This window comes from Pieris rapae, chromosome 3 (assembly GCF_905147795.1).
Source record: "Pieris rapae chromosome 3, ilPieRapa1.1, whole genome shotgun sequence".
Lineage (NCBI taxonomy): Eukaryota > Metazoa > Arthropoda > Insecta > Lepidoptera > Pieridae > Pieris > Pieris rapae.
The window spans coordinates 7,887,626-7,893,930 of record NC_059511.1 but is presented as its reverse complement, the minus strand read 5'-3'; the positions used below and the strand labels follow the sequence as shown (position 1 = coordinate 7,893,930).

The window sequence follows — 6,305 nt, the reverse complement described above, 5'->3', positions numbered from 1 at the left end:
TTTAACTGTATAATTATTTTGAATTTGGAAAACTAGGGACATAGCTACTACTAACAAAAAAAACTAGGGATCAAAATACAACCAGAAATGGGGTGTTAAAGAAAATAGGATTACATCGTTCGCTTTGCAAAAAAGGGTATGGAGTCGGTCATATTCTAGACACTTCAAAAGCTTGGTATTAGCGGTACCATCGTATATCGTACAATCAACAGATACAACAACACTTCGTCTGTTGAGTATCAACAAAGATCGGGGCGGCCGCTTGCCGTTTCGACGATTTCTGGTTTTAACTAAAGTTAAAACCAGAAATCGTCGAAACCTTATTAAGAAGCAAATAATCTTACCGCGAGAAGTGAAGACTCCTGCTAGAACGCGTAATATAAAACAAGACCTGAAGCTTGGTGCTTATCGTCGATATACAGGACATGCCTTAAATAAATCTTTACAATTAAAGAGAGTGGATCGATCAAAACGCCTTCTGTCGTGATATGCAAGTGCACAGAAATATCCTCTTTACCGATGAAAAAATTTCTACGATTGAAGAGCACTCATTAAGCAAAATGATAAAGTGTACGCTCACAGTTCTAAAGAAGCTGCTCAAGTGGAAAGGTACAAGGTGGTCATCATCCTGCGTCAGTGATGGTTTAGTGGGTGTGTCTTATTAAGGAATCACAAAACTAAAACGTTTGTGTGAAATAAGACTGAAAACTTCACTCTAAGTGTATCGATACAGTCAAGGACATAACAGCATCTGGTCACAAACACGAACTACCGAAGCCTGGCTTGCAGTGGCGAAATTTCCTGAACAGTGCGTAAATCCATAGATTCCTGGCCAAACAGATTAAAGGCCTGTATGAAGGCAATAGGTGGAAATTTCGGCATTTGTAACAGAACTGGTGGCTGGTACATATTCTATAATAAATCTGTTTCGAGAATTATTAATACTAAAAAATACCACTTTATTCTAGTATAAAACTATTGGCACAATATTTTTTTATTCCTGTACCTGAAATATTTGGTTGTATATTCAAGTCAATTAAAAACTGAATTCCGATTCAGCATTCCGTTTAGTTCATGTCGATAATATTTACGTTTATTTTGATAGAGATATTACTAAATAGTTCGTATTACTTTTAGTGCGATGGTACGAGTATACTGCGATGCAAAAAGTCAATGACGTGTGTCGGTCACAGGAGGCTGATCACCTACTTTCCTAATATGAAAATAATCAAATACAGAAATCTGAGACAAAGATCATAATTTTTTGGATAGCTGTACTCAAAATTATATTAGGTAACAATGTGCTTTTAATGTATTATAAAAATACCACAATTTTTTTACTCATACAAATATATTTGTCAATTCACCCTCTTGTAAACAGAGTCCATTAAAACATCTCGCAAACTTACGTTTACATTTAGTAATTGAAAGTGCCATAAATGTGGCATGAGGGGAGAACACAAAGGTATCCCACAACGCAATAAAAAGACGAAAAACGTTAAAACTTTTCAAAAGCAAAGCCATTATGTCTATTGTCAGTTTCCCCACAAATAAAAAAAACCACTCGCATAATTGAATATCCTGTACCCGGTAGATAAGTAGCGGTCTCGTTTACCGAAGGCTATGTATCGGAAAAAGTACTCGAATGTCTGAAAAATCTTAGGTACGTATGCCCCTAACGAACAAGAATAAAAATATTGCCTTAACAGGAGTGTGTACGACGAATTTAAAAGATTAGTCAATAAGATCAGACAAAGTCTAGAAGGGCGAGCTCACGACTTGTTTGCAGAGAATTAGATAAAGTGCTACATAATATGCTTTAATGTGCTGTTATGTTACCGCAAATATAATGAACCGAATGTTTTGACCCCTAGAACAAAAATGTCTAGGAACTTTTTCTTAGTTTTGGGCGTCGTCAAAATATTGTTACAACTCATATTATGAATATCTTTCAATAGGGTTTATATTTTAAGTCATTAGCTAACACTGGTGATTTTTAACAAAATAATATAAATATACAATAGTAACATAAAACAACATTTAGCTTCTTAAAGAAATGTAAAAAATACATTGTAATTATGTTAAAAATCATATTATCTTAATAAAATAATTCATAGAATTTTGTTGATATTTTTTTCTTATATACTTTGTCCATTATAAATTTAGCTATTCCTAGTTCTCATTATCTAATATATTATAAATAGTACTAATCTTATACAAGATCTTTTCTACTGAAAGATAATTTAATGCTAACCAAACCATTATTGATCTCGATGTACAAAAAAATAATGAATGGTATATTATTATTAAACTTACATTTTTATGTAATTTTGGACTACAGTCCGCATTAAATCCTATTAAAAACTATCTTCTGTAAATGTTTATTCTTTTAAAAGAGGTTTAGAGAAATACTGCGCGACTATTCAGCAAAAAGTATTTTATAAATGGAACCTCTTTCCTTAGCCCAACGGATGCCAAACCACGGCACCATATGCAAGGCTGTTTGTTTGGTTTACTTGCCAAGTGACAATAACGTAAATTCATATCCTTTTATACATCAAAACAAGTACAAAATTAATTAAAATTTAAACTTAATGAATTTATTTGCAAAACTTAACATACTTGAAATATAAAACAGAATCTCATTAATCGTTCAATAAATGAATTTACTCTTCAAAGACGGCCAGTATATGAATCTAAATATGAATCAAACATTTTCTAATCAGCTCTGCACGTTAGACATACATTTTCATACTTTATAACCTGTTCATCGCGACGTCGTACAACGACATAATTATGCTTTATTCTTATTTCTTTCAAGAGTCAAAACATTGTTTCGACTTTAATTCATATTAACTGAGGTGTGATTCTCGTAAGACTTCTTTAAAGATATAATTACGTATTGTTTTGTTCAGAGGACTTTAGAAAGTCGAAGCCGTGTTTAACGCTAACTTTGTTTACGTTCATTCATTCTGTTTGCTGTAGAATTGCGCAGTGTTGTTGAAAAGTTTACGTTATTAGTTCGTACAATCAGCCCGGTGACAATTCTGAGTCGGCAGAGCGGGAAAATTGTTCAACTTGAGTCGTATCGCGTTGATTAGGTACTTTATATCATCATTTAGTAAATATATTTCATTGAAGTGATCTTTTATGCCCATAATAATTATTTAGTTGAAATATTATATTCAGTTACGTTTAGTTTTAATAGTTCTGCTTGCGTATCCACTACATTAATGATCATGTCTCTTCTATTGTGTTTAGCTCCTCTTTTTGTCTGGCCGCGAACCCTATTTAAAAATACTACTTTCTTACTCATAATTAAATAAGGATTAAATTACAAGTAACAGATAACTCAGGTGAGAATTAATGTGCCTTCAACATGCAATACATCGCGATACCTGCGGTATCCCATTTTACATGAATTCGAAGAAACGCGGCCTTTTTGGCCACTACTTGGCGTTTTTAGTTGTGGAGTGGAAACTTAATATAATCGATTACTTTGAAAAAAGATATCAATTAGCAAAGAAATTTGAACTACAGGAATCATTAATCGGGTGAAAGCAAAGAAAAATTATGGAATCTGTAAAAATGACGTAACCTTTTAAAGATTTTCATGTGCAAGTAAGATATAAAACTTGTCCTGAACGAAACACAGTTTGGTTTCAAGCTAAGCAGATGTTTAAAAGACTAAACGAAATACTGGGGGAGAGGGCAACCAAAAAGTGATGGTAAAATTTCCACGTACTTTAAGTGGATATTTTTCGTGAAAAGAAGAAAATCATGAACTCACCAGACGACGAATTAGAATATATGAAGCTTCCGACTTCAACAAAACTACGACTAACCTTGTTTTATGCATAGTTGTGTTGTTTTTATTATGTAACATTTTATAAAACATTATTGTTTTATTTAGATTCCGGTCCCAATTAGACAAACTTGATAAGTTTAGTAGTAGTAGCAGTAGTAGTAGTAGTAGAAAGATGACCCCGACTTACGCGACTTCGATTTACACGGCTATCGAAAGTTCCACATATTATTATGTAACTCCGAGGTATGACTGTACAAAAATATCATTATACAAAATGTAAAAAGCCACATTGAAGGGCATATATGTCACTCGCAGATAACAAGCGACAGTGTCGGGGTGGTGTGATGGAATTTTTAAATATTTTGTACAGCGGATGTGGACACAATACCTCACGTCACTTCATTGTTAACGGCTGATTGTTATATGCTATGTTTGAATTAAGATTATTGGATAAATTCCGAAAAATCTTTTTGAAAGATGGAACTATTCCTGACAGATTTTTTTAAACTTAAAACGAGAAGAGTGTTAAAATTGGTTTGAATTATTTATCAACTAGCGGAATAGACATTGTTCTGTACACATGTCGAACACAAAAATTAACAGAAACAATTACCTAATTATAAATGTAAAGTAATTGAATACAGTCGTTTAAGAGATTATTTACAAATAGACGCACAGAAGATTTGTATATTTAAAAATAGAAATCAGCAATGTCATTAGTATGTATTTTATAAGAGAATTTAATTATTATCACACGTTCTTAGGCTCTGTGGAAATTTTATGTAAAAATAACTTCCGATACCGGGAATCGAACCCGAGCCTCCTGGGTGAGAGCCAGGTATCCTAGCCACTAGACCATATCGGATATATAAGCATTGGTAAATTATAAATTATGTTCTTTCATGTATTAATTCAAATCATCAGTCAACTAGCTAAGCTTTTAAAATTAGAATACATTTTTGAGCCGAGATCTCCCTGCGTCAGATTTGAACAAAATATATTTTCATCTTCTATATTGGTCGTTCAAGTATTACGTAAGCAAATTTATGCCTCACCCCCTTTCCTCTTGTACCATACATTTTTTTTTGGTGGAATCCTCGAAAATGCAAATAGTTTTCAAGCATAGACAATGTGTGGGTAATATGTTTAAAAAAAGTAAATAATAACTGCTGACGTCATTGCCAAATAGGAAAATCAATCATAACCCTCCCATATAGTGGTACGTAACCACACTTGACGGCCCGTAAACAATAGGAGAAATGTAAAGGAATTATCAATCAATATTATCTTTTTCTTACTATCGTTATTTTACCTAGTAGCGAAATGATGTGTTATAATTCTTTATTTTTAAAATACGTATTCAATTAAGCATTTAATTTAGTACAATAGTCTCAGTTTAACTTACGCCGCTAGACGCGTCTAATTAATGATAAAGTTCGTTGTCCATTCTAAGCTATCGAATTATATTTCAATATGAGTTTGTGATTGAAACACTAAACTTTGAAATAAAATTGGAATTGTGAATCCGCAGTGAGGCTATGGAATGAACTTCCTTCCTGTATATATCCGCTTAGATTCTTCCGTATCTTTTTAAAACTCTATGTACTCTACAAACAATGTCCAAATTGTATCTCTATACTTTGTTGAAGTTATTGTAACTCATGTTTCCTTTTCCATGTGTCCTTTTCATGGAAACAACATAATTGCTTTGTTTTTTTTCATTATTTATGTATAAGTTATTTTAGATCTTATGTAGTTTTGTACTTCTTTACTAAATGAAAAAATCCTTTCTTTGATTGTCTGGAAGAGATTGCGCATAAGCGATAAGGTGGTCATTTGCCCTTTTTATGGTTTAAATAATTTAACTGTACTGTATTTCTTGCAAGTGTAAATAAATAAAAATCAATGAAAACAAATGTTTGAATTCGGGTCATGTTTTATTATTATTCTGTAGCATGCATCGAGTCAAGTGTCAAAGTTGGTTAGGTTGAACATGTCTGGGACGAGAGCGGTGTGGGCTTTTAATGAAAGAAATATTTGAAACAGAATGAACATGAGCAATATTTTTTGCACTCATTAACGAAATACGAGAGTTGACTTTTGAGTATATTATCGCATGTAGTGGACGAGAAGCTTGAGAGCTTCTAGTTGCCAAACTGAAAACTCATTTCATCTGTTTTACATTTCTAATACAGTTCGGATCTCATTCAATCTGAATCGTAATTAATGAAACGGCGATAATTAAAGTGGATTTCTGACTTTGATTAGCATACCTAGTTTTATCAGTTGAAATGAAGCCTCTGGTAAGTGGATACGACTTTGTAAAGGCCGAAAAAGGGTGATAGGTATTTACAATAAGATTTATAGTGGGATAGTATTCAAACGTTTATATTATCTTTTTTTTCATATATTAGCGACAGAACGTTACAGCGAACAAAAAAAGAATCAATTATTTATTTGGTTGTAAGTTTTTATTTTTTTAAATAAAACAGTTACT

At 32.5% G+C, this 6,305-nt stretch overlaps 1 non-coding gene across 1 annotated transcript; it reads right to left on the bottom strand.

Moving 5' to 3' along the window:
* Positions 1-4,601: 4,601 nt before the first annotated feature.
* Positions 4,602-4,673, bottom strand: Trnae-cuc. Its single transcript has one exon. It is a non-coding gene; the product is annotated as a tRNA-Glu (tRNA).
* Between the last annotated feature and the right edge of the window lie 1,632 nt (positions 4,674-6,305).